The sequence below is a fragment of the Rattus norvegicus genome, chromosome Y (assembly GCF_021556685.1).
Source record: "Rattus norvegicus strain SHRSP/BbbUtx chromosome Y, alternate assembly SHRSP_T2T, whole genome shotgun sequence".
NCBI lineage: Eukaryota > Metazoa > Chordata > Mammalia > Rodentia > Muridae > Rattus > Rattus norvegicus.
The window spans coordinates 60,916,335-60,937,623 of record NC_141555.1 but is presented as its reverse complement, the minus strand read 5'-3'; the positions used below and the strand labels follow the sequence as shown (position 1 = coordinate 60,937,623).

Genomic DNA, 21,289 nt, shown 5'->3' with positions numbered 1-21,289 from the left:
GACCAATGGATCAAGAGCTCGTCTGCTTTGAAAGAGGACGTGGATTTGTTCTTTGAGCTCATGTCCAATGGCTCCCAACCACCTTTAATTCCAGCTCCAGGGGACCTGACTATTCTTGTGTCTGTGATCTCCTGTGTTCATGCACTGCCCCCACCCACATAATTAAAAATAATACATCTACAGATGAAAAACAGGTTTCATTAGGTTTCGTTAGTCAAACAATCCCCAACCTTCTCTGATTCTCAGTCTGCTTGGATCAGTTTATTGGGTTTCCCCTTGAGTTCCAAGACCACCTCCCTGTTCCCTGCCCCTCTTTCCCCAACTGTCTGTTTCTCCCTCAAACTTCACCTCAGAGAGTCTATCTATGTCTGGCCCCTCTCCACTGCTTCCTAAACATGCATCTTTTTCCCCCGTGTTATCCCTGCTCCTCTAAGCCTCATCTCCAGTCCTTTTCTCTCCCTAAAGACCAGACCAGCTCAGTCCTCTTTGTTTTAGCCTACGTGACATCAGACTTACTGTTCACAGCCTTGACCTTTCCGGATTCCTCTCCATGTTCCATGCACCACAGCCCGTCTCCTCCACCAAAGTGTTCACACACAACATGTCAAATCACACATTTTAATTTTTAGAGCAAAAACAAATTCCACTGGAAAAGATACTGGGGTTGTTAAAGGCCCTTGTGAATCTGAAACACAGAAAAACAAACAATATTCCCCCAATCCTATAAATTCCCCATCTATGTCCCCCACACTTTGTGAATTTCACCTTAATGGATCTTTTCCACCAGATTAGAGACGTAGATGTGGACGTCGCCATCAAACTGATGAAGTACACGGAAGGCTTGGCTGGAACTTGAATTCACCATGATACTTAGATTCCGTTCATTAAAATGTTGCTCTATATTGAAAAGCACACTCATACAAGCATGTCCCATTGGGAACTCACTGAATTCGCCTAGAAATTTTGATTCCATTTGTGAAAAATTTTCTATATCCCGAACAGTCCACTTATTACTACTGCGGCCTATTGGGAACTAACCGAATTCACCATGTTACTCAGATTCGGCTCACCAAATGACTTGGCCGATCTATTTGGACCTGTTGCTTCTGGTGAACTGCACACATTGACCTGTTAAGATGTCACTGTCAACGTCTGACTTCACCTCTGCTGGAGGAGTCTCTGGAATGATATGGAGGTTACCTTCTGTGTAATCATCCAGGAGCTGGTAGATGTATAGGACTGGATCTTTCTCGTAGGTGATGTAAAACCAGTCCTTCATGATCGGCACCTGGGCTAGGACCACCCCCCTCCAGTTGTCCTTAGAGCCATGTTTGCCCTCAAATTTATGCTCCACAGCGCGGCCAACCATGGCATTTGCGAGATGGGCGTCTTTCACTTGAGGAAACACTACTTTGTGAGTCAAGATCTTAAGCTTTAAAATCCTCTCATCGCTGTGATGTGCCAGGCCGTAGAAACAGTCAATTCTGTCATACTTGACCAGATAGAGAGAGGGATTTGTTGGCAGTTGATCTAGAACGATGGCCGTCCATTGGGTGACGGCTCATCACCTTCCTTCCATCCGTGAGAAATTCTGCAGCCCACAATGTCCTCAGGGCCTGGGGGGAAGTCCTCCTCCTCCTCCGCTTCTGGAAGGATGGTGTGCTCATCCTCCTCAGAGACATCCTCTTCTTCTTGGCTGTAGACCTAGTGTGGTAGGCCACGACATCCTGGTCCACTGTCTTGAGACTATCGTTCTGTGTTCAGGCTTCATACTTGCCCGTGGCCTGGGTTTGAAGAGCTCGCCTGCTTAAACCAGACACAATGCTGGTGCCTCTGTCATGTGACTGCCTGCAAGAACAATGGGGTGGGGTGGGGAGGGCGCTGGACCAAGGCTCTTGTCTAAGAGAACTTTGGAGCAGGTGAGGAAGGCGATGGTAGACAGGGTTGAGCATCGGAATCTAATTCTGTCATAATCAGAAGTTCATAGGAGGGCTGGGCAATGGTGGAGCACACCTTTAATTCCAGCACTCAAGAGACAGAGGGAGGCAGACCTCTGTGAGATCAAAGCCAGCCTGGTCTAGAGAGTTAGATCCAGGATAGCCAAAGCTACCCACAGAACAACCCTGTCTCAAAAATCAAAATCTAAAGTCCAAAGGGAAATGAACAAATGGTTCTCTACAGCTCAGAATAAGATATTCATACACATTTCTTCAGCCCGAGGCACTTTGCCTCTGCTGAGGAACCTCTCCTTGAATGGGTAGGTCAGTGTGGGATTAAGTATCCCTGTCCCCACTTTAAGCAAGCAGAACAGAGAAAGGATAGCAAAGGAGCCAGAAGGGTGGCCACACTCCTCTTCTACCCTCTTACTATGAGCTATCAACTGGCTTTCACACCCCGCTCTGAAGATAGTGAACCAACCTTCAGGGGAGTCTAGCGCCCCCAAGTGGAAGAGAAGCGCAACCTCCGCCCAGTGCGCTGTGACATCATCCAGGCTCTGCTTACGTCATAGAAGCCCTCTCAGCCCAGTTCCTTCCCTAGTTACGCTTAGAAACTTCCAGTTCTAGGGTTTAGCTTCTCATATAGCCTCCTGGAGACCCAAAATAAAGTCCCCACCCAAATATTCTGATGACTCCAGTCACATTCTGCCCAAGTAGCTCTTTTCATGCATTTTTTTTCCTGAAAAAGTCTTTGTTTTCTGAGTCACCAACATCCTTGGTGGTGATTTACCCAGCTCCTATCTTTCCTTTAGTTATCTTTAAGTCATTCTCCGTATCGGAAATATTGCTAGTCTCTCTCTCCGAGGCAGGCCTCTGGATAGCACAAAAAAATTAGCTTTATCAAAACCCACAATTAGAGGAGGGCCATTTTTATTCACACAAAGCTAGAATTTGACAGGATTAAATACCTTGTATTGAAGTCAATGGCAATCATGAATTATGGATTCTTTGCAAAGAGCGAGGAAAAATTAGCTCCTGGACCTGCTTCCAAAGTCGGGATAAACTGATGACAAACCCGATATCGACCAGTCATATTTTAAATGTCTTTAAAATTTACCAGCACTTCTGGATACAAGGAATTTATTAGATCAAATGCAGCAAAACAGGATGAAATAGATGAGGTAATTTTGTTTTTGAAATATGGGTAGACAGAATACTGGATGCAAGTAAGTATGGAATTTACCTGTAAATTAGAGGGCACTTTAATTGTTTGTGTCACATAGTTCTTCAGATCTTCAAAAGGATTCTTTTCAGAACCCTTCCCTGTCCCCACCACACTCTAACTATAATAAATATATATTGCCATCAATTTTACATGAGAACCCATATTACACTATTCAAAATTAAATGGTACATATATTTTAAAAAGGTATCAGTCTCTGACTTCTGTCAGTTCTTTAATTAGGGGCAGGATTGAAGAAGTTGAAGGGGACGGCACCCTCTATAGGAAGACCAGCAGTCGCAACTAATCCGGATCGCTGAGATCTCCCAGACACTGAGCCACCAACCAGGCAGGATACACAAGCTGGTGTGATGCCCTGACACATGTATAGCAGAGGACGGCCTGGTCTGGACTAACTCTTGAGAGACGTGAGGTCCCAGGGATTATAGTGCCTGGCAGGGTCTGGGGAGCATCCTCCTCGAGTCAGGGGAGGAAGAGGTGGAATGGGATGAGGAACTGTGGGAGGGGACCAGGAGAGTGTACAATGAAATGAATGTAAATAAATAAAATAATTTATAAAATAGTTTCACTCATAAATTCAAATGCTAGATTCTTTTTAACATCTACATTGCAATTCAATTGTCAAGTTTAGCGTTTTTACTTACTGAACTGTGAAAGCATTAATCCTTAATTTACACTTCATACTATTTGCAAATTGTCTCCTTTTATTACTTTGCATCAATTGTGTTTGCATACGTAGAAGGCTTACTCTTTATAATTTGTGCAGAAAATACATTCATGAATCTTTATATTTTAATGATCTGTTATGTGTGTACGTCTATGTATAGATTTGTTCACATGAACACAGGCACCTGGGGAGACCAGGAGATGTCAGATCCCCTGGAGCTGCTTTACAGCTGGTTGCAAGTGGCTTCATGGATGTTGGAAAGTGAACGTGTTTGCTCTTAAGAGCAGTAAGTGCTCTTAACCACTAAGCTAATACTACAATACTTACTCCATAATAAAATCAACCTATTTATCATTTTCTGATGTATTTCAGGGTATCTTTGAACTTGAGACATCTTGTCACCTTCTAGGTGCAGAGACTACATTCAGGCATTATTTTTTCCAGCTTTCTTTTCTTTATCATCATAAAATGTGTTGGATTAAATATGTTTATATTATGCAGTAAATCCTCCAAATGCTTACTTATAGAACCTTGGGTTAGTGTCTGTTTCTTTCCTCTGCAATGACTATATTAATTTTACAGTTTGCAGTTCTCTCTTTCTTTACAACATCCATCTCATGTGTTTTTGCTTTCATATAGAATGAAGTTAAAGCCTTTTAGTTTTTCTTTGAATAGTTAATCTACTTAGAAAAGGTGTTGAATATCCTATTTTAAGGCCAATACATTGTTTCTGTAAAATGTTCCTAGAGTTTTGTTTTTTTTCTTATTATTATTGTTCTCATTAGTAGCATTGTTAATATTCTGTGTAAGCTTTTATGTGTTCTGATCATGGAGTGAATATAGAAATCTTCCAAACATATATGTGTAGGTATCAAATTTAGGTTCTTGGTTTTTCATGGCATGAAATTTTATCTGCTAAACCACCTCACTAGAACACACTATGACATTTTAAGGTGACATTTAGCTCCAGGCTGCTGTTATATATAAAATGTTTTCATCATTTGGCTTTTAATAAATATTTTTTGATTATTATAATATATTTTTTCCATGTCCACTTGGTAACTCTACTATGCTTATTTTAAGATTTAATTAATAATTTAGTCATAATTATTATGCATTTGACACCTAGCTAATATGAAATTATCTTAGATACAATTGAATAAATGTAATTAGTTACCTACAGCATGAAGCTGGGTACATAATTTTGTTCATTATTACTATGCATTTGCATAAAACAGAGAATATTTCATTGTCCCAATCCTGATGCCAATTTTATACAGTATGACAGCTACCAACTACATGTGATATTTAATCATTTAAAAGGAGTTAGGATTATATTGTTAAATGATATTTCCCCAACATCAAGTATATAGATTTTATTTTGCTTCAATTAATTTAACATGCTACAGTAGGAAAAAAATTAATTTCCTTTTGATATGTTAAAACGAAATTTAATTTACCTTTCTCCTGCCTATCAGAAAGTCAGTATTCTTATACAGGAAGATGTGCCAGTCACAGGTCATATTTCTAGTATAACCTGTAATTACAATCATCATTCTTGTCAGTTTCAAGTGTTGTTCACCTCATGCCTGTAAAACACAATGATCAACATGGCAGGATAACCATAAGGGCAGTGCAGTGGCATAAATAGCTTGGTGATAGCCAACAGCTCTGTAATTTTGCTTAAGTCCCATTCAATGAACATGGATGGTCCTGGTAATTTAGCCACGTATATAAGGATATTGAAGCTGTGGTTATGGGGGAGAATGTACAGCCTCTTACTTACTTAAGCCAGTATCTTACCTAACAACAATCATAGCCATGTGTCCTTATATACAGAATTAATTACAGTCTCTGCAACAAACATCACAGTGAAAATCCCGCCCATTCAAAATGCAGGATAGAAACATCAAGTCCAGTCTCGATGGCTCTATCTACAAAACGTCACCTGATTAAAGGCTGAGGAACATTACAGAAGAGGGGCAAGGAGATTGTACGAGACTAAAGTTTACCATGAGATGGTGTCTCAAAGTAACACCAGAAATTACACTCATAATGACTCACTAACACGACTGCCTCAACAACAGCTGACGACAGGGATTGAGGAGAATGAAAGTTTAGTTTTCTTTCTGTTTCAACTCCTCCTCCTCTTCTTCTTCTTCTTCTTCTTCTTCTTCTTCTTCTTCTTCTTCTTCTTCTTCTTCTTCTTCTTCTTCTTCTTCTTGTTTCTCTCTCTCTCTCTCTCTCTCTCTCTCTCTCTCTCTCTCTCTCTCTCTCCTTGTTGGGTATTTCCTATTTACATTTCAAATGTTATTCCCTTCCCAGTATTCAAGTCCATAAGCCCCTTAACCCTTCCCCCTTACCCTTCTATAAGGGAGTTCACATCCCCACATGGCCACCCCACCCCTCCCCACATTCCCCTTCACTGGGGGACAAACCATGTAAGAAAAAAATTGTTTCTCATTCCGTTGTTTCCAGCAAGACCATCCTTTGCTCCATGCAGTATGATCCATGAGTCCGTCCATGTACAGTCTTTCTGTTGTGGTTTGGTCCCTGGACGCTCTGGGTGGTTGACATTGTTATTATTATGGGGTTGCAAATCCCTTCAGATCTTTCAATCCTTTCTCTAATTCCTCCAACTGGGGTCTGGTTCTTGGTTCAGTGGTTTGCTGATGGCGTTTGCCTCTGTATTCGACATACTCTGGCTGTGACTCTCAGGAGGGATCAATATCCAGTCATTGTCAGCCTGCACTTCTTAGCTTCATCCATCTTATATAGTTTTGGTGTCTGTATATGTCTGGGCTACATGTGGTCCAGGCTCTGGACGGCAGGTCCTTCAGTCTCTGCTACAAGTTTTGCCTCCTTATCCCCTCCTGTGGGTATTTGTTCCCCTTATAAAGAAGGAGTGAAGCATCTGCATTTTGGTCATCCTTCCTGAGTTTCAAGCGGTCTGTGTATTGCATGATGGCTAATTCTAACTTTTGTATAATATCTAATTTTCAATGAGTGCATATCAAGTGTGTTTCTCTGTGATTGAGTAACCTCACTCAGGATGATATTTTCTACTTCATTCCATTTGCCTAGAATTTCATGAAGTCATTGTTTTTACAGCTGAGTAATATTCCATTGTGTAGATGTACCACATTTCTGTATCCATTCGTCTGTTGAAGGGCATCTGGGTTCTTTCCAGCTTCTGGCTATTACAAATAAGGCTGCAATGAACACAGTCGAATATATTTCTCTGTTGTATGTTGAACCATCTTTTGGGTATATGCTCAAGAGAGGTATAGCTGGGTCCTCAGGTCATGGAATGTCCAATTTTCTGAGGAACCTCCAGACTGATTTCCAGAATGGTTGTACAGTCTGCAATCCCACCAACAATGGAGGAGTGTTCCTCTTTCTCCACATCCTCTCCAGCATCTGCCGTCACCTGAGATTTATATCTTAGCCATTATCACTGGTGTGATGCACAATTTCAGATTTATTTTGATTTTAATTTCCCTGATGACTAAGGATGTTGAACATTTATTTAGGTGCTTTTTGGCCATTTGATAAACTTCAGCTGAGAATGTTTTGTAACTCACTGTACCCCATTTTATTAGTATATTTTTTGCTTTCTACAGTCTATCTTCTTAAGTTCTTTGCGTATTTTGGATATTATCCTCTATCAGATATAAAACTGATAAAAATGTTTTCCAAATCTGTTGGTTGCAGTTTTTTCCTAATGACGGTGTCTTTTGCCTTACAGAATGTTGCTCTTTTATGAGGTCCTATTTGTCAATTCTTGATCTTAGAGCATAAGTCATTGGTGTTTTGTTCAGAAAATTTTCTCCAGTGCCCATGTGTTCAAGACTCTTTCCGAACTTTTCTTCTATTCGTTTGAGTGCATCAGGTTTATGTGTAGGTCTTTGATTCACTTGTACTTAAGCTTTGTACATGGTCATAAAAATGGGATAATTTGCATTCATCTACATGCTGACTTCCTGTTGAACCAGCACTATTTTTGGAAAATGCTGGTTCTTCCTTTGGATGGATTTATCTCCGTTGCCAAATATCAAATGATAGGTGTGTGGGTTCATTTCGGGGTCTTCAATTCTATTCCACTCTCTATCCATCTGTCTCTGTATGAATACCATGCAGTTTCTATCACTATTGCTCTGTAATTCTGCTTGAGTTCAGGGGTGATGATTCCCCCAGAAGTTCTTTTATTGTTGAGGATACTTTTAGCTATCCTGGCTTTTTTTTTCTTATTCCAAATGAATTTGCAAATTGCTCTTTCTATCTCTATTAAAGAAGTGAGTAGGAATTTTGATGGATATTGCACTGAATGTGTAGATTGCTTTTGGCAAAATGTTCATCTTTAGTATATTAATCCTGTCAATCCATGAGCTTGGAAGCTCTTTCTATCTTCTGAGATCTTCCTCAATTTCTTTTTTCAGATACTTGAACTTCTTGTCATACAGATCATTCACCTGCTTGGATAATCTCACACCAAGATATTTTATGTTATTTGGGAGTATTATGTTTACTGAGTTCTTTTTGTTCTAGACCTTTTACATGTGCTATCAAGCTCCTGACATATGATCTCTCCTGTTTCTTTTCCCAAGCACTCAGAGCTATAAGTTTTCCTCTTAGCTCTGTTTCCTTGTGTCACATATGTTTGGGAATGTTTACCTTCATTTTCATTAAGTTCTAAGAAGTCTTTAATTTCTTTATTTCTTCCTTAACCAAGTTGTCTTGGAGTAAAGCATTTTTCAACTTCCATGTATATGAGGGCTTTCTATCATTATTGTTATTGTTGAAGACCAGTATTAGTGTGCGGTGATCTGAGAGAATGCATGGGATTATTTCTATCTTCCTGTATCTGTTAAGGTCTGTTGAGAGATCGATTATGTGGTCAATTTTGAAGAAGGTTCCCGAGATCATGAGAAGAATGTATATTCTTATTTTTTAGAATGGAATGTTCTATAAATATCTGCTAAATCCATTTGGTTCATAACTTCTATTGCTTTCTCTACATCTCTGTTTAATTTCTGTTTCCAAGATCTCTCCAGTGATGAGGGTGGGGTGTTGAAATCTCCTACTATTATCATGTCAGGTGCAATGTGTGCTTTTAGCTTTAGTAAGGTTTCTTTTATAAAACCTAAGGATTTCTCCTGAATCATTTTTATTGCACAAATTCAAATATAACTATAACATTCTGGTTCTTGAGTTGATATTCTGGAAATTTAACTGGGAGAGGCAAGGCCTCACTCTCTAACTAGAGAGCTACATATACTAATACAGAAACTACTAATGAAAACAAAGTTGGTTTAAAAATATTTCAAATTTAGAAAAGTATTCATTTTCTGTTTTGTCTGTGGGAAGGTGGTTTATTTGTTTTTGTTTGTTTGTTTTAATTGAAGAAATATTTACAGTACATCAAAATAAGTGTGAAATGCATCACAATAGAATCCTCTTCATTCCAGCAATTTTTCTACAAGAGCAGAGTCCACTGAGTGCTTAAGTATGTACAACAGACCTCCTGCTTCCTAATTGTCAGAGCTTTAAGACTGTCGTATGTTCTCTACACTTAGATTTTTATAAATTTTTCATGAATGGGTGCAGATCTAATCTAATAGATCTAATAAGCAAGAATACCTGACTATGTCGTCTCCCCCATGAGAAAACTTTGTATTGTATTGCTTTCTGTTGTTGTTTTTGTTGTTTGGTGAGCTGTGGTTTTCATTATCCCCAATAGAAAATTAATCTAGTGATCATTAGTGAATAGAAACAAAAATTATGTGTTGTGATGAGAAACTCCCCAAAATACAGTTTACACAAAGGTAAATCAAAAATGTTTGTGGGTAGACATGAACACATGCTCATGTCCCATGTTGCTGAAAAGCATTCAACACCAGATCAACTTAAGTGATTTGGGAAATTAACTTAATTCACACAGAAGCAAACTCATAGGGAATACATTTTTTTCTTCACTGCATTTAAAAGTGACCAAATGGTGAAAAAGGATGTAAAGGAATACTGTTACCCTGCATTGTTGTTTACACTAACATTGTAATTCATGTACAATCTCCATGTCCTCTTTCTCTATTGTGTTTCTCTGTGTCTGTGTTTCTGCATGAATATATAAGCAGTCATGTGTATGTGGCATACATGTGAGTGTGTGTGCATATGTGTGTGTATGTGTGTTTGTCTTATATGGTATTTGTACACATAGGTAACATGTTTATTTATAATTTGGAAATACTGAAAATCACATTTAATTTGTGGATCAACCATGTGCTGATCTACTCACATACATCTGACATTTCAATATATCAAGTGAATAGAGAGAGAGCCTAACAGGCTGGTGATATCTCCTTCTCTACTCTTGTCAGGAAAAAGTGGTGTATTTTTGGCAAGAAAAAAAAACTTCAGCAAAGACATATACACCCCACAAAACAGGAGACAACATCTCATTTGAAGGGAAAAGTTATCAGACTGGGAGAAAAATGAGTTTGCCACGTTCCAATATTTGAGGGACATGAGACTGAACATCAGAAGATATAATGGGAAGGGACAGGCAGAATCCCCAAGGATCCAAAGTAAGCTAAACCCTGGAGCTTCTCATTACACGAGAGCTCAGAGATTGGTGAGGATGGTGAACATAATGATAAGAACTTTGCAGTCCATACTCAGTCTCCATATAAGGCTACAATGTGAACAAGTTGAGGAGTCACCACCACAGAGCTAACAGCTACTTTAGCAGTCACAGTGTGAAAAACAGAGTGTAACTGTAGACAGAAGAGAAGGATGATATCTGAAAACAGACAAGGCTGTGCTGGAACTGAACAGTTTTCCATGTAAGTAACCAAACAAGCACACAGCAGGTGCCATATGCCAAAGTGAGCAAAGAGGAATGAACTGTGTAGATACTATGTGTACAGAAATACAGGTTTGTTTGGTGGAATTCTAAGATGTTGAGATGAAAGAATAGGAAGGAATTTCTATCAAGCCAGACGCCATGTCTTGCTCTTAGAATACTCACATTCGAGAGACTGAGGGAGAGGAATTAGGAATTTCAGGTTAGTCTGGACTACATATCAACACAACACATATTTTATTATTTTTTCTTTATTTAAATCAATAGTCTGATTGATAGAATATCATGAACAATATTAAGAAAACAGAAATTTAATGCCTATGCAGTGATACTCGTGCTAAAAAAATATGTTCAATAAAGAGACAGGAACTATTCAGTTACAAAATACCAGCTGTCATATTGAAGGTTGTGACATGAGTGGTATGGTGTTGTTAGGTTGATCATTCTTCACTTTCACGGCTCACTTTACACATCTTAAAAGGATTCTCTGACTACCTCGTTACTGTGCAGACATCGAGATGGGCCTTGCTTTTAATTCTATGTATTAAAACCAGTAATCATATATTTATCAAATGATTATTGGATTTTACTTTATCTACAAAAATAATGAGTCTTGAGGAAATTATACCTATATTTTGTGGGTTTCCATATTCATAATAGCAATCAGAGAATAATTTGGGCCCAAAATAAACACAGGGTGGTTGGAGACACTATAACTTTGGCAACAAGAAAGCATAGAAATGAGTGGGTTGATCTGTTTTTCTGTAAAATATTGATAATGAGTTAATGATAAGAATGGGTAAAAAATTCAGATACAGTCAAGGTTTTCTTTTCCTTAATTTGAATGATTGCCTATACGGCATGTGAAACTGAACTGAGACCCATGGTAAACCTTCTGGCTGAGCTTCATTAATACAAGTTTGCACCATCTTTGTAAATATTTGGACACTTGGCTTAATGGTTAGCACACTTTGGAAAAACCCCTGGTGTAAAGAAAGAAAGTATTAGATATGAAAATCTGTGATAATAAATCACTTCTAAGCTTTGAGTTTTGTGACTACAGAGAAAGACTTTGGCTCTGATGTGAGTGTCTAAAAGTAGGAAAAAATTAATATCCTTCATCTGCAAGAATCCTTCTAATGCCTTACTGCTCTGTTCCAGGAGATGAGTGTCAATTGTGTCAATTGCACTTTGTTGCAGGAAAACGAATTGTTTGTCAAATGCTTTGAGGTTCGTCGAGAATGCTTCATCCTGTTCACCCTCACTCTGCTCTCATGGCCTTTGCTATCTACACTAGTCCATCTCTACACAACCCCATGTACTTCTTTCTGGTGAACTGATGTATCCTGGAAATTGGTTACACTGGCTCTGTCATACCCAAGATATGGAGAGCCGTGTAAGTGAGATCTGAGGAATCTCTCAGGAGGGATACGCCACACAAATATTTTCTTCACACTTTTAGGAATAACTGAATGCTGCCTATTGGCAGCCACGGCCTTTGGCCACTGTATGGCCCCACTTCACTATTCAATCCAAATAGTATTGAGGTATGTGTCCATTTGGCAATTTTTTCATGGGGATTAGGTTGCCTTGTGGGGTTGGGTCAAAACTACTTGAGACACAATTCTAACCACCCACAAGGAGTTCATAAATTCTTTGGCATCTTCCATACCACAGTGACATCCATGCTGAACCCCATCATCTATAGCTTAATGAACCAAGAAGTCAAGGCAGCACTGAGAAGAACTCTGGATCTGAAGAAAGTTCTTATAATAAGTAAATAATTATCGATCCCAAAGTTCTTTTTAAAAAGGTGCAAAGACTGTGAAAGAAAAAACAAAAACAAAAACGAAAAAAAAAACAAAAAACAAAAACAAGAACAAAACCACTGTGCTGGGTTTTTTTTTGTTTTTTGTTTTTTTTTTTTGCGGTCTTGAAACAAACTTTAAGAAACTTAACTTTGTTTTAAAGTGTTCTCTTCATTCCCCACCATGCTTATTTGCAAACTATTGTAAAGTATGCTTGCTACTAAATTACTTTAGTAGATTAGTCAAGTACTTAAATGTTTTCATCTGGGCAGAGCTTAAACCACATGCTATGTCTCAGGGGCCTTGAAAATTCCCTGTATCAATTCTTAGCTATTTGGAAATCTTCCAGAAATTGTTTGTAAATGATTTCAGCTCGTTATGCTACAATTCCATATTCCTCAGTACATGTAAATTCATTGCATTGGACTGGAACTGCTAAGTAGGTCTCGGGACAGTGAATTGTTAGGCTCTGCTTTTTGTACTATTTGTTCAGTCCATACGTCAGTTCTGGGCACTCAGGGTCTATGGTTTGGAACAGGAGTAGTCTCTTCTCCACTTTTTGATTTCTAGTAGCGCGGTGGAAAAGAATTTCAGCCAGATGATTCTCAACATCAATATCATAGTTTCAGATAATGACACACACACACACACACACACACACACACACACACACTCACACACAAACACACACACACACGCATACATACACACATGCACAAACACACACACACATGCACACACACACACGTACAAACACACACACACACACTCACACACATGCATGCACACATTATACAGAAATTGAAGTCGGTTTACAAGTGACAGAATACAAATATAAAAGTCAGCTAGTGTCAGATAATTAGATTCAGGTTGCTATACAACAAGAAAATAAAATAACAAAATTAGAATCTTGAGTCTTTATGAGTATAATGAAACAAAATAAAATTCCATTTTAGTGTGCTGAAAATATGGAAGACATTAAAAAAAATTACCATGACACTAAAACTACAGTATTGTTTTAGGCATGAGGTACCCAAACAGAAAGACAATAATTAGATAATCCTCGGACTCATTGTTCTGAGTCGACTTACATGCAGTAAGGAACATTCAGGTCAAAATGTTGGTAAAAAAATGACCGAGATGGTGAAAATAAAGCCTAAAGTATTGAAGAGACACACAGTCTTTCCATAGGCTTTATGTGATTCTCTCTAACTTCTATTACTTTAAAAGAAAATACAAAAGAACAATATATTAAAAAATTTTATCTACAAAAGGAAAATAATTTAAAATAATTTCATTGCTCCGTAATTGGGAGCAATTGTTAAGATGACAGGCGTCCTCCTAATGCTTAACCGTGATAAGCAAAGCAAGAAACACTTTTTGGTATCTGTGTCAAGTACGTATAATCTCAAACTAAAAGAGAAAAATCACTGTGCAAATCCAAATTCAGAGACATTCTACCAAAGTAATTATTTATCTTCAAAGGTGTGATCACAGAAGATAAAAATTGTAATGAATTATCACAGAATAGAATGACTTAAGACATGCAATAACTAAATGTCAACTGGATTTTTGGATTGGATACGGGCATAGAAAGTGTACAGTTATAGAAACATTGTTGTTATGATTCGGTCAACCTACTGTGTTACTTGTAACATTTTTTTTCAATTTTTTGATTTCTGAGAATTAGTCATGAGATTGATTAAAGTATATAAAATTCAGGAATTAGGTTACGATACAAAACCATACTGTTTCCTATCAATTAAATCTGATTTTCCTGTATAGTTTGAATTCTGCTTTATTTTTTGTATTTATTTATTTTACTAATTTATTTACGTCTCAAATGCTGCCCTCCTTCCTGTTTTCCCCCACAGAGTCCCTTACCCCAAACACCATCCCTTTCTGACTTCTTCTTTCAAAAAGTCAAAACAACAGTATTTATAAGGCATAATAGTAGCTATAATTGATAATAGCTGTTCATTTGGTCACTCATTTGAAAGTCTACAACATTGATAGTGCAGACATCAGGAAATAGCTTCAAAAATGATCTTCAAAAATTAAATATTCTCCAGTTATCAGCAATCAGCTATCAGCTTGACAAAACTGGAGGAATCCAAGAACAAAAATATCCTTGAAATGTACGTAGAGAAAATTGATCAGACAAGAAGGAAAACAGATGGCAACCTTCCTGGATTCAACACAGGAGGGCCTAAGTTCCTGTAGTGTATTCTGCATGAGTTTATAGAGTTTATGGGCTAATACCTGGAAATGAACTCCTACAAAAACCAACAACAAACTAACCACAAACTGCAAGATTTATAAAAGCCAAACAAATATGTGGAAATTATTATTTTCAGCTCTATATGAGAATATTAATGTTTACTAATTTGTATATTAATAAAATTTTAATTTCATTACAGCAAATTTGTATTGCATTTTTTTAAAAAATATATTTTATGTGACTCATGTGATCATTAACATTTAGTGGCTTTGATTGCATTATAGATCAATAAAGTGTTTATTTGACTTTGGTCATCACTATGAATATTCACGAAAATCAAATTATGTCAACCAGGAACTGCTCTTCTGTTTTTATACTTTTTGTTGTACATGTGTAAGAGTTTCACCTCCTTGTTCACGTGTGCCCCACGTACATGCCTAGTGTCCAGGAGGTTGAAGAGGGTGTGAGATTCTGTGATGCCGAAATTACAGCCACTTGTGAGCTGTCACTCGGGAGCTGGGGATCAGCCCCGGGTCCTCTGGAAAAACAGATAATGCTATTAAATACCGAATCATTTCTTCATATTCAGCAAACGCCATTTTTTTGTAAATATATTGCCTAAGCTGTCCTGTCTTCTGCATAGACCGCTGTTTTCTCAAATGTGATAATTTAATTTTAAACACACACCCACCAGCTTCTTAACTTCATATATATATATATATATATATATATATATATATATATATATATATATATATAGAGAGAGAGAGAGAGAGAGAGAGAGAGAGACAGAGACATACACAATCACAGACACATGAATAACTGCTCTTACCTTCAAGTTTACTTACACACACACACACCAGCTTCTTACCTTAAAATTCACTTAGTTACACACACACACACACACACACACACACACACCCTCTTCTTACCTTCAAGTAGACTTAGTTATTTTCATAGTTATTTGTTTATTTATGCACTTTACATGCTGCACACTGCCCCCCTCCAGTTCACCCCTCTCACAATCCTTTCCCCAGCCCTTTCTCCTCTGAGCAGGAGGGGACCCCACGGGTATCTCCTCACCTTGCATATACAGTCTCTGTGATCACACCCTCTGCTACTGAGGTCAGACACAGCAGCCTGGATGGATAGGAGTTGGGAGGCAGAGTTCATTTCCAGAAAGAGGCAGAGAGCTGGGGTAAGAGATGCCTATGAATCATGGGTGTTCCCTTAGCTGAGAATCAAAGCCTCAGTGATATGGACCTGAAGAAGTCGTCTCCTGTAGCCAGAGAGTAACCCAAATGGAATGATAGAGACACCAACTTTAGACCCAAAATTTATTCTGACCACAGGAAATGCAGGGGCCGTGCATAGAGCAGAGAGTGAGGAATGGTCAACCAATGGTTAGTGCAGATTGAGACCCACCCCATGGATGAGCACCGATCCCTGACACTGTTAATGACGCTCTGTTATGCTTGCAGACAAGAGTCTATCATGGCTTCCCTCTGAGAGACTCCACTAAGCCGCTGACTCACACAGAAGCAGAAACCCACTATCCAAACCACGGGTGGAGCTTGGGACTCTGATGGAAGAACAGAATGAAAGGGATTATGGCCTCTAAGGACATAGGCACTCCACAGGCTTTGTCTTCATGTGGGTACCGAACAACTAGAATTGTTCTTTCCCAAAACATGTTGTCTGTAGATGGGATATGTGTGTCTTTAAAATTCATTTATTTATTTACTCACTTTATATCCCAATATCGGTCTCCATCTTCATGGGATACCAACAGCCATTGTCGGGGCACCTGTAAAAAGACAAAGCTACACATTTCCTTCCTATGTCCTGGGGGCTCAGGTTCAGTCCACGTTCACTCTCTGGTTGGTGGTTCAGTCTTTGGCAGACCCCAAGAGTCACTGTAAGATGACTCTATTGGTCTTCCTGTGGAGTCTCTCATATCATCTTGGCCTCAATTCTTCACCTGTTTTATTTTTTTCAAAAGACACCCCAAACTCCAACTAATGTTTGGTGGTGAATCTTTACACTTGTTCCTCTCAGCTGATGGGTGGAGTCACTCAGAGGACAATTATGCTAGCATTCTGTCTGCAATCATAGTATAGTATCTTTACTAGTGTAAGAGATTTATGCTTGCCCATGGGGTACGTCTCAATCTGCGCTACCCATTGGTTGGACCTTCCTTCCATGTCTGCTCTATCTTTGTCTCTGAAGATCTTGTAGGCTGTGTTCATTTTGGAATTAGGGTTTTGTGGTGGGTTGTTTTCCTTGTGACATCATTGTAAGTCATGCCTGGCTACAGAAATGGCAAATTAAGGATCTGTATCCCCACTGCTAGAATCATCCCAATAGCCATCCTGGGGATTTGCCTTTCCCTGGTCTCTGGCCCTTCCTAGAGATGCGCACCCCACACTTGAGATTTCCATTCCCTTTTCCCTGCATTCACTATACCTAAATCCTCCAAAACCACTATACCTAATTCTTCCAAATCCACTATACCTAATTCTGCCAAATCCACTCTACCTAATTCCCCCTATCTACTCCCTTCTCTACCTCCCCTCCCATTCAGTTTCCTCCCTCCCTCCATCTGCCTCAATATCTATTCTGCTGAATGGATTTTAAAGTCAATATTTAGGAAAAAACACTGAGTAAGTATAGGAAGTATCCCATAAGTAATTGTGGTGGATGTTTTGGCAAGATATGAACATATTAAATTTTATAAAGGCCAAAATTACTACATATATTGCTAGAAGAGACACTGTCTTCATTACATTCAACATGAAGGAAAACCATTTATTTATTCTTTAAGTTATACAAGAGAATCTATTAAATGAGTTAGACACATCACACAACTTTATTACTTTGAAAGCTCTTTTTATTGCAAATATTTATACAATGAAAAGTACAAAGGTTTAAACTCATGTGAGTGTACTTTGTTGTAAAGTTAAAGTTTATATATACAGGTTGATGACAACAGTCACCTCAGATTCACAGGGATAAATACATCAGGGAGTCATCTATTACCTTATCTGTCTTCTTTCTTTTATTCCTGATGAAGACTCATCTCATTTGCAGCCCTTACTGTGAGGGATGATTCAGAAAATGCCTGAGAGTCTACAACCCAGAATCCATCGATAGAAAAGATAAAAGACAACATCTCCAAATAGTACACACAGTCAAAACTTTCTTGTAGATCTTGAAACAAAATGCAAAGGACAAACCCACATCCTAGAATATTACAATATACATGAAATGGTAGTTGTAGGAAGCTTTCTCAGGGCATTTTAAACTTCTGCACCTAAGACCAAAACTGCCTCCATGAAGGTGAAGTTTTATTTCTCTGGTAAGAAAGTCAGACTGTCTCTTGACAGTCGTGTCGTCTGTCCATCACTAGAGCGACGGCCATGCTTTATGGATGTGTACAGATAAACACAAACTGGTTTTCACTTCTTCAAAGAATTTCAAGAAGAACCTGAAAGAGAATATATAATGTTCTAGAGATGAAATACGGGAATTTAAATTCGTCAGCACACATATGTTGTTAAATTTTTCTGCCTACTATTATTTAATAATTTTGACTATTGCTGCTATGAATGAAAAGATGGTTATATAATGTCTACCAATCCCCAAAGCCTGAAACATTGTAAAAAACTGTCTTATGTCTCCCTAACTTGGTCTTTGGTCACCAACCTTTTCATTGCTCGTCTAAATTCTGTCTCTCAAATAGATCAGAGAACTACGTGAGGGTGTCAATCTCATGTAGAAGACCAAGGAACTTTCTGTACTTGCATGTATTTGCTCTTGAGAACATGTAAATAAAAATTTCAGTTTCAAGAACCAAAACATGGCCGTCCAATGGGACCCACATGAACCAAAATCTTCCTGCCATCAGTGAATATTAGCACACTGGTAACAGCGCAAAAATAATATAATGGAATAATCTTGGAATAATAATAATATATGATGATGATGATGATGATGATGATGATGATAATAATAATAATAATAATAATAATAATAATAATAATAATAATAATAATAATAATAATAATGGAGTAATCCCCTCAAGGGATCACAGACTAAGGAAAGTAAATGTTGAGATGTGTTTTTCAAGGTTTATTTTATCCATGAAAGCAATTTTCACAAGGACAGACTCCTCATACATGAAAATCACTCAACCTCTCATGTCTTCACAGAGAGAGTTGAGAACCAGGGTGGTCTTTTCTTATGCCAAGAGAAAGATTCGCCAACTTTCCAAAAGAAAAGCAATCCAGACACTCTGTGTGTGAGGATGGTTAGCATATGCATGACTAACACACATACACACACACACACACACACACACATGCACACACCCACACACACACATACACACACACATACACATATTCACACACATATGCACACAGACACACACAGATACACAGAAACACACACAAAGAGACCTAGACATTTAGACAAACAGACATACACACAGAGAGACACAGACAGAGAGACACAGACAAACACGCAGACACAGACACACATACACAAACACACAGACACACACACGTATACACACACAGAGAGACACATAAACACATACAGACACACAGACAGACACACTCACACACACATACACACACATATACACAAACACAGACACACATATGATAACCAATATACAGATACACACAGACACAGACTCAGACACAGACACACACACACGCACACATGCACACAAACATACACAGACACACACACATAGAAAAAGACACACAGAGAGACACAGACAGAAAGACACACACACAGAGACACACAGACAGAGACACACACATATACATACACACAGAGAGACACACAGACACACACACATACAAACATTCACACACATAAAAATACACACAGAGACACACATAGAGACACACATACACACATATACACACACACATAAAGACACACATACACACACAGACACACACACATACAAACACTCACACACATAAAAATGCACACAGAGACACACACAGACACACACACACACACAGACACACACACACACACACACACACACACACACATCTGTGATGTCTGCTTCCTAGAGTGTCCAGGTGCAAAAGGATGAAGTGGACTCAGGAACTAGTCGGTCAACAGAATCTTGTTCTGCCTGCAAGTGAGTTGGGGTTTGCTCCAAGGATTTCCGTGTCACAGCTCTGTTAGAAGGTGTTCAGGGACGCGCTGTGAGCATATATTTTACTCAGGGTGAATGAGGGCTACACAAACCTTGGAGAGGGGGAAGGGGTTTTCGGGTGCATTTACATCGATGGAGGCTTAAGGAAGGTCTCATTTGCTATATCTTTATAATCTCTGTCCCAGCCTCGGTCTGTTGTTCAGGGATCTCCATGTGACCTCCTCAGAAACCGACTCCACTGAATGTGCCCCATCCCCACCCTGAGGTCCCACTTGCTCGATTTCAAAGGATTGAAGGTTCGGACTCTGCATTCTCTGTGAGATTAAATCCTCCGGAGTTTGCCCTCTAGACACCATGAACTAACCAGCACATCCATCGAGTGTCTGCATTAACCCGTGTGTCCCCTAATTCTGGCCGGTTCTCTCTGCACCGCGCTCTCCCTCCATCGTCCCCACCGACCTTCCGCTCCTGTCCTCAGTCGTCCCCACTCACCCACAGAATCTGTTCCAGTTTTCCTTTCAGAGAGGTCGGTGCTTTCCCCCTCACGGGCCTTCTCCTTTCCTGTGTCCTCTCTGCATGTGTGGATCGTAGATAGAATAAGATTTATCTTACAGCCAATACCATCCGTAGGTAAACGCCGCCATGTTTGCGTCTCTAGGGCTCAGCTCCCTCTCGGGCTGGTTTCTTTCTTTTAGTTTATTCTATTTTCTCTTAAGATTCATGATGTCATGCCCCCATCCCTATGATATCATTCCCCCACCGATATGATGTCATGTCCCACCCAATGATGTCAAATCCCGCCCTCATGATGTGATGTCCCCGCCCCCGCGATGTCATGCCCCATCACCATGATGCCATGCCCGACCCAATGATGTCACACCCCCGTCCTTGTGATGTCATGCCCCACCACATGATGTCATGCCCCACCCCAATGATGTCACACACCCGTCGTTGTGATGACATGTCCCCAGCCCCCTCCTTGTGAGAATGGTTGTATCTATTCACCAGGTAACACTCTGAATGCGGCCCTGTCACCACACCCCTCCAGGCTCCCACCATTTACAGTCCCTCCTCCTACCCTACCCCCTTCTTCTCTGAGAGAGTGGAGGACCCCTCTGGGTGCACCCCCTCCCCTGGCACATCAAGTCTCTGCAGGACGAGATTCATCGTCTCCCACCAGGTCCTGAAAACGCAGCCGGGTAGGAGAACAGGATCCACAGACAGGCGACGGGTTAGTGACCCCACGTGAAGACCATTGTGCTCCTCTGCCTCGCTCCGCCCTTCCCTCAGCTCCTCAGTAAGACTCACTGAGCTCCATCCGATATTTGTCCGTGTGTCTGTGCTTCTGTGTCAGTCGGCTGCTCGG

At 39.5% G+C, this 21,289-nt stretch overlaps 1 pseudogene; it reads right to left on the bottom strand.

Moving 5' to 3' along the window:
* Positions 1–766: 766 nt before the first annotated feature.
* LOC147998057 (Y-linked testis-specific protein 1-like) lies at positions 767–5,370 on the bottom strand (annotated as a pseudogene).
* Between the last annotated feature and the right edge of the window lie 15,919 nt (positions 5,371–21,289).